Consider the following 7,941-nt stretch of genomic DNA (forward strand, 5'->3'; position numbering starts at 1 on the left):
CAGAAAAACATTAGAACTTTTTAAAAAAATGGTATAAAACCATGTACTATACAATGATTCCTCCCCCCCTCCCAAAGCGGGTTGCTTTGGCAGAACTTAATTCAATTTATTTCATTATAATCTTTCAACCCTAAAGCAATAAAAATCTATGTCTGGGGGAAGAGAGTGGATTAGTGTGTTCATGACAATAATTCAAATGTATTAATTACTGTATATCAATACACACCTTGCAAATGTCAGTTTCACATTTGTGGAACCAAGACATTGATTTTGTTTAGCTATTGTAAATGAGTTCTCATTACGAGGCTCCTGTTTGCTGCAGCATTTTCAAGGCAGGGAGGGAGCGTTTGCTTTGTGCCTGCATGGGGGGCACTGGGGCTGCAGCTGAAGTCCTGAGGTTTATTTTACCTAGACATCCTGTTCTGTAGTATGATGTACCAGTTAGCTGACCATCCGGCACTTAGGAAGTGCTTACTCTGCACTGGGCCCCAGGTTCTGCTCTCAGGGAGCTTGGATTCTGCCTGGAGGACACAACATAGCCACAGAAAAGTAAGTATAGAATAGATACAAGCAGATGCACAGTGACTGGGGGAGTTGGGAAGGGCCTCTTGAAGGAGCTCAGCCTTGAAAGGAGCCAAGGGTTCCAAGGGGTGATGGTATGGAGGGCATGGGCACAGAATGATGCAAAGGCACAGAGGTGGGAAATGGGTAGTTGCTTATGTCAGGTTAGTGTCTAGACTGTGTGTTGGGCAGTAATATGAAATCAGCCTGGAAAGACACACTGGAGCCAGACTCTGAAGGGCTTTGAATGTCAGATAGAAGAGTTTGGCAATAGGAAACCTGCCCAAGATCTTTGAGTGGAGGAGTGATCTGGTTGGACTTGTGCTTTAGGAAGATCAATTTGGCAACTGTATAGAAGATGGATTGGGGAGGGTTGAGAGGCCAGTGATGAAGCTGTTATTGCAATAGTACATTGGCCAAGGGATGGGGGCTTCCACTGGCACGGTTGTGGTGTGGCTAGGGAAGGGAAGATAAGAAGAGATGGTACAGAGGTGGAATTAACAAGATTGGGCTGCTGATTGCATGTGTGTGTGTGTGTGTGTGTGTGTGTGTGTGTGTGTGTGTGTGTGTGTGTGTGACAGAGAGACAGAGACAGACAGACAGACAGAGATGGGGGTAGGGAGAGGGTGGGGGGAGAAAGAGAGAGAATGACTTATGAAAACTAAAAGAGGAGAGGGAATCTAGAAGGAGAGCCCCCACAGAGGTCCAGAAGAATGAGGCCTGAGAGAGGACTGTTGAACTTAGCAATAAAGAGATCACTGGTCATCTGGAGGTAGAGTGGTGGGAACAGAAACCAGCCTGGGAGGGGCTATGAACTGAGTGGAAGCTGATGGCTGGGGAGGAAGATTGCCAGTGGAGATTGGAGGAGATGGGACCAGATTAGGGAATGCTTCTGAGGTGATGGGCTGTGTGGAATCATGGAGGACAGGGACCATTCCCTGAATTACTCCTTTTTTAAATGAGGTGTGAGAAGGGGAGGCTGATTGAGGAGAGGTTTAGAACAGCTGTTGTGGGCAGCGGGTGGACTGGCAAGCCTCCGCCAAGGCCCAGTTGAGATGGACCCAGTCAGCGAGGTTGTGTGCCTTCCTTCAGTTCTGTTCAGCAGGACCTGAATCACAGTGGAGAAGACTGATGGTGGGAGGACTTCAGAAACTGTGATGATGGGACCGCAGGGCAAAGGTTTTAAAGATTTTGGACTGGATGGCTCTTGTGTTTATTGACATGTTGGCTGCTTGGCAAGGATGGAAAGTCCTTAAGGGCTGGGATTACTTTTGCCTTTCTTTGTATCCCTTGCACGTAGTGGGTGCTTCACAAGTGTTTGTCGATTTTGATGAACATCTGTCTCCCTGACATTCAGAGTCAGAGCAAGGCTATCTCTGTTGTTCAGTCTTCAAAGGGATCTGGAATGCCTTTGACATATGCACGTGTGACACCTTGTTGGATCAGAGCCTTGAAAGAAAACAGTCAACAACTAATAGGCATAGAGGAAATTTGCTCACTAGCATTCTCTGTGTCTTTGAGCCAATTGTGCGATGGGAAAGTTGTGGTCTGTTCTCTTCTAGCATCCTCATCGAGGGCGTCCTCAAAGTACATCTGGGTTGTTCCCATACATCTCTTTATCTTGATAAGGAGAGGCAGCAGCTGGTTGGTGGCTATTGCTGTTGTTTTGGGTGCCCTTGTATGTGCTAAGACGGTTGAATATTTTCCCCACGCTATGACTGCCTTCCTCTCCTTCAGCTAGCTTGAGAATCAGTCCCTCAGTGGCCTCAAAGCTTTATAGCCGATCTCACCTGAGCCTCCTCTGTGTAGATGGGGTTCAGTCCAGTTGTTCTCCTCAGGAAGCACATCTGGAATTGTGATGTTCGAGTCCAGATGTCCTGGGTTCCCCTGGACTTGATGGAGTTTATTCTCAAAAATCTTTGAAGATGTTTTCCGTTCTTTGGCCTTTAAATGTCCTTGGAATGACTTGGCTTAATTGAGTATCTTGCTAAACTTCCTTAAAACTCCCCCCACCACCCATTTCTGTTTTATGGGGCAGTACTACTCCACATCTTCCACCATCCTTCTCCACCAGATTTTATGAATGAATTAATATTCTAAACCAATGAAGCCCTTGGCAAGAGTAAGCAGTTGTAATTATTTTCCATTGGTCATATTTCTGTATGAGATATTTGTAATTGGCATACATGTCCATTTCCCATTTTTAGCACCTTATGGAAAGAAGTCAGGTGGGAATTGTTTTAATTGAACTTCATATAATTTTCCTTTTTTATTCTTTTAGTTTTGAATTAACTTTGATCTTTGCCCCAACAAGTCAGTGCTCAGTGGCATAACAGCAGGCTGATTCTGAAATGGCTCCCGTGTCAGTAATAAGTCTTTTCTTTCTGTTCAAAAGACATTAATTTCACTTTTGTGATGTTATTCAGTTCTCACCATGTCTAGCGCCTCCTGATTCTTTCCTTAAAGGTGATGTATATGTGTGAAGCTTCTGTGCAGTACAGAAAACTATGCTTCTCTCATTTCCCATTTCAGAACCACTTTCAGACCTAAGTTTTGCTGTCTTTGTGCCCATCATTGCCTTGAAATCAGTAAGACTCACTGTGATTGGTAAACTCCTTTGGAAGGCCTTGTTGAGTTCTTCATAGAATCTCTGTACTTTTTCATCTTTGTAATAAATCATGGCCATTGGCAGTTATGTTCATGGGGTCTCTTTTTCTGGCAAATGTTCACGAATACTGCGAGATGAGAAAAGTAAATGGCTTGGGGAATGAGATTTCTTGTTGTCTTTGGACACACAAGGAGGCCACCAAGGAGAACCTTCCACTGAGCTGTAGCTTACCTTCTTTGGTTTTCTGGTTTCCTTTTTAGTGAGGATACCAAGCTAGATAGGCGCCAGTTCTTCCACTGGCTGGAGAGTGGGTACTGATTTCATATGTAGAATATCTAGAATGCCCAGTAATTCGAGCTAAATTAGTGCTTCTATATAGTCCCCAAGCCACATGATTCTTGGAACCCAAAGTGTCCATTATGGCCACTGCCAAAGCAGAAAGAAACAATATGGGATCAGGTGCAATTTTGTATATTTCTTTGTTCCACAGGCTACCAAGGCCAAAGAATTCATCACCATGGTCAGTGTTTTGGTGGTGAGTCTTTCCATGCCTAGCTGGGCTGCTCCTCCAAAATGGATGTAGTTTGTTGCTAAACCCATACTTGAAGCCATTCCAGCTTGGTAGAATGTGTCTCAATCTCATCTCCATGCCATAGTGAGGAAGACTTTGTGGAACAGGTAGGGACTACAGGTCTGCTTATCCCAGTTTTCCAAATGAGGAAACTGAGACTCAGAGAGGTTATAGAATTTGTTTAGACCTATACAGCTGATGTCAGAGGCAAGAGTTTTACTTAGGTCTTCCTAACTCCAATTCCAGCACCATGGTGACCCGTCTGACTTTGGGGAAGTTCCTTAATTGCTTCACTTGGCCTCAGTTTCCTCATTTACAAAATTGGGTGGTGGTACTAGGAGATATCTATGATCTCTTCCAGCTCAAAGTGGCTTGTCCTATGACACCATGGGCATCAGGCACTTCAGTTCCACTGGCAGAGCATACATTTTAGCTTCCAGTTTGAGTCAGAAATGTGTGAAGTGCACATCTGATTCATATCAGGGTGGCCCCATGTGGGCAGACCCAAGTGGGGAAGCAGGCTGGCTTGGGGCACAGGCCTAAATCTGTCCAGGAAGTGGCTGATTAGGAAGAAGTGCTATCAGGTGCTGGCCTCTTGTTTGGTGAGTGACCTCCCTCTGGCTCTACTTCATTCTGCCCTGAGAGACTTAACCTCGGCGTCTCAGAGTCCCTCCCCTTAATGGGGCCACCTGCCTTGGACTTTCTGGGTCTTTGATCTGCTTCCCTCAGATGCGGTGACCTCATTTACTTCTGATGGTTCCCTTGGCTTGGTAGTTTGATTTGGTGTAGTCGAGCCTTTGTCTTTGCATCCCCCCAGTGCCTGGCACGTGGTAGGTGCTTAGTAAAGGTTTATTGACTCAAATTGCCTTGAGCGGTGGTACAACTCCAGTGAACTCTATTGTAGCTTCTTGGTACGAGTGGTCCAAGGTGGACTGGTTAAACTTGCCATAGAAACATGGCTTTAAGATTGGCAAGCAGTGATTATCTTGTCCCTTCAGCTCCTGTGGCAGTATCTTTCAGGTGAACACAAAAGCACCCGATGAAGATTGGCTCATTGGATTCTCTGAGCCTCAGAAGCCACTTTCAAGATTATCTAGTGCCTTTCCCTTGACTTGAAGGATGGCATGCCTTTCAAGTACTCTGGGCAGATGGGAAGCTCACCTGTTGGCATAAACCCCGCAGTGAGTAAAGCTTGGCATTTTCTTTGTAAAGGAGAGAGAGAGAGGAGGGAGAGAGGGAGATGGGGAGAGAGAGGGGGGTGTACCTCTAAAGGCTTTTTGAATTTCTCTGTACTTTGGTGAACCACAGAGTCTACCTTTCAAAACTCCCAATGCAAATAATCCTTTGTCTAAAAAACAGTAAGTCTTGGGGCAGCTAGGTAGCCCAGTGAATAGAGCTCCGGCCTTGGAGTCAGGAGGACCTGAGTTCAAATCCTGCCTCAGACACATGACACTTACTAGCTGTGTGACCTTGGGCAAGTCACTTAACCCCAATTGCCTCACCAAAAAAAAAGCAAAACAAACAAACAAACAAAAATAAAACAAAAAAAACCCCAGTAAGTCTCAAGGCCTGGTGAGGAACCAGACACTTCCTAGACACTCTCATTTCTCTCTCTAGACTATCTCAAAATATCCAGTTAAAACATTAAGCAACTGTTGGACTGCGAAAATGACACAAATGAACAAAGTTTTTTCTTAGCCTGCTGTTAGTATCTTGATGAACAAAGAAACCAGGGCATCATGTGAGGTCGAAGATTCGAGAGACCTTCCAACCTTCTTGTTGGAAACCATGGACTCATAATATGGGGTACAAGTCAATGTCTTCTGTCAAGTGAGATCCAGCCCAGTAAATGGGCGAGGTTTTGCCTTAGAAACATTTTTCAAAGGCTTGGGTACTACTGTGGAAGAGACAAAACCAAATCTGGTACCTACAAGCTATTGAAAATCCCATCAACGTCCTCCTTAATAAAACACCAAAACACAGAGACAGAAGGAAAAATGGTACCAGACAAAGATGAATTGAGGCTAAGGTCTCCCTCTTGATCGGCAGGGGCCTGCAGCCAATTGGGCCCATGACTCTGAGCCCCCACTCCAATGGCATTTGTGAGAAGAACCCCCAAGGTGTCAGACTGGGCACTCCCAAGGAGTTTCTTCACGAGTTGCTGCCCACGGGCCCAGTGACCAACTTGTTCTGTGAGTGGTCCCTTTTGTTGCTCCTGAAGTCATTGCGGATTACAGGTCTAGAACTGGGAGGGGCCTCAGAGGCCATCTTGGTCAGGCCCTGTCATTTTACAGAGTGAGAAACTGAGACCCAGGGAAGTTACTGTTGTGCTTGGAGTGCCAGCTCTCCATTTTAAACCGCATTTATCACAGGAGCTCCTGGGGAGGGGTGTGGGAAGCTCTGTTTCCCCCCCACAATAACCAAATGAAGATGGTGTCCAGACTATATGTATATGTGTGTATCTATGCATGTGTGTGAATATATGTGTGTATGTGTGTGTATGTGTGTCCCTCCGTCTACTCCTCTCCCTTCCTTCCCCTCAACTCTTCTTTCAATTCAAACCTTCCTCCTTTGAAGGACATTTTTTTCTGTCCTCTTCTTCCTAGGGCTCTTTCCCCCACCATGTGATGCCCACTCACATAGATCGTGACAGGCCCCTAAGATGCTCTCTCCATCCTCAAGCGGATGTGGTGGGTGGAGTCAGGCTGCTTGGGAAGATATTCCATACAGTCAGAGGCATCATCGGGAGGAAAGCTGAAATTCTACTACTAGTGGTTTCTTTCCTTTGCTTTGATCCCTAGGACAAGGTACCAAGGCAAGCTAACGTTCCAAGCTGATGTTTGGCCTTAACGCTTGTGTATGAAGGAGAGCAATTGTGACCCCTCACGTGGACCTGGGAGGCTTGAGGCAGGGTGAGGGAGGACTTCATGACGACGTCACCGTTTGGCACACTGAGGCAGCCATGGAGTGTTGTTTCACCTGCTTTGCATTGGCTCAGTTACTCTATTTGCAGATCTCATGTACTAGACCACCTTCAAATGCTGTTTTAATTTTAAAAAGTGTGTGTGCGTAGAGACAGAGATGGAGACAGACACCTTGATATTCTGCCTCTAATTTTTTGCAGTAATGACTCTAAATAAATGTTCTCTCCCTTTGTAGTGTGGTCCTTAATGTGGCGATGGAGACAAAGAGTGCCGTTATGGGTGTCAGAGCCCATTTGTCCAGAAATTGCAATCACTTAAGGCAGAGAGAGGCAGGCCCCCAGCTGGCATTTGTCTCTGGCTCAGCAGGGGAGCAGGGGCCTGAGCTGAGCACTTTCTGGGCATGAGCTTCTTCATTTGAAAGCTGTGTCTGAGGTTTGATTTCCTCTGGCATGGGACAATGGAGCCTCCTGAATTGATTGGGTGCATTTGAAATAGTGTAGATCCTTATGTGAAATTGCATTCTTGATTTGATTCTGTGTGAATTGATTATCTTCCCAGCCCCCTCCCCTCCAAGCCTCTCATTGTCCCAATTTCCCACTTGCCCAGGCATCCAGGCTCCCAGCTTCCTCTCTTTAGGGCCTCACTCTGCCAGCCTGCTGCCAAATCTTGTCCTTTCTACCTTCACTGTGTCTCTCTGATAGGCGGCCTCCTCACAGCTCACACAGCCACTTCCTTAGGGGAGGATGTCCTCACTTCTCACCTGAACCATTGAAATGCCTCAACTGATCTTCCTGCTGCAAATGCCCCCCTCCACCCTCTACTCATTTGCCAAAATCGTCTTCTTAAGGTAAAGATCTGACCATGCCACCCCCACCCCCTACACTTTGATCACCTCCAAGATCAAATAGAAAATCTTCTGTTTGGCTTTCAGAGCCCTTCATGTCTTGGCCCCCTCCTACCTTTCCTTACCCCCTCCTCTGCTTACATAGCCTTTGGTCTAGTGACACAGGCCTCCTTGTCTTTATGATAGCAGCTCAACTTCAGTGAACTTTAAACAGGCATCACATCAGAGAATTCCTGGCATTAGACTTCTCAAAATTCAATGTAACTAGCATTTGTTAAGCACCTACTATGTGCCAGGTGATGTAAATGTAAGGTGGCAAAAGTGAGACAGTCCTTATCCTACAAGAACTTACATCTGAATGTGAGAGACACAGGTATACATTTAAGTATAAACCAAAAACATGCAAAATTAATTCTGGGACACACTCCAGAAC

General features: G+C 45.8%; 1 long non-coding RNA gene across 2 annotated transcripts; it reads left to right on the forward strand.

The window, feature by feature from the left end:
* Positions 1-1,215: 1,215 nt before the first annotated feature.
* LOC110203524 (uncharacterized) lies at positions 1,216-6,895 on the forward strand. 2 transcript variants are annotated; one of them, XR_002322983.2, is made up of 3 exons: positions 1,216-4,921; positions 5,790-5,932; positions 6,542-6,895. It is a non-coding gene; the product is annotated as an uncharacterized LOC110203524 (long non-coding RNA). The 2 variants fall into 2 exon arrangements; XR_013483622.1 differs by lacking the exon at positions 1,216-4,921 and having other exon boundaries at positions 4,949-5,932.
* Positions 6,896-7,941: the final 1,046 nt, after the last annotated feature.

Source organism: Phascolarctos cinereus, unplaced genomic scaffold (genome assembly GCF_003287225.1).
Source record: "Phascolarctos cinereus isolate Bilbo 61053 unplaced genomic scaffold, phaCin_HiC Scaffold_8;HRSCAF=390, whole genome shotgun sequence".
Classification (NCBI taxonomy): Eukaryota; Metazoa; Chordata; class Mammalia; order Diprotodontia; family Phascolarctidae; genus Phascolarctos; species Phascolarctos cinereus.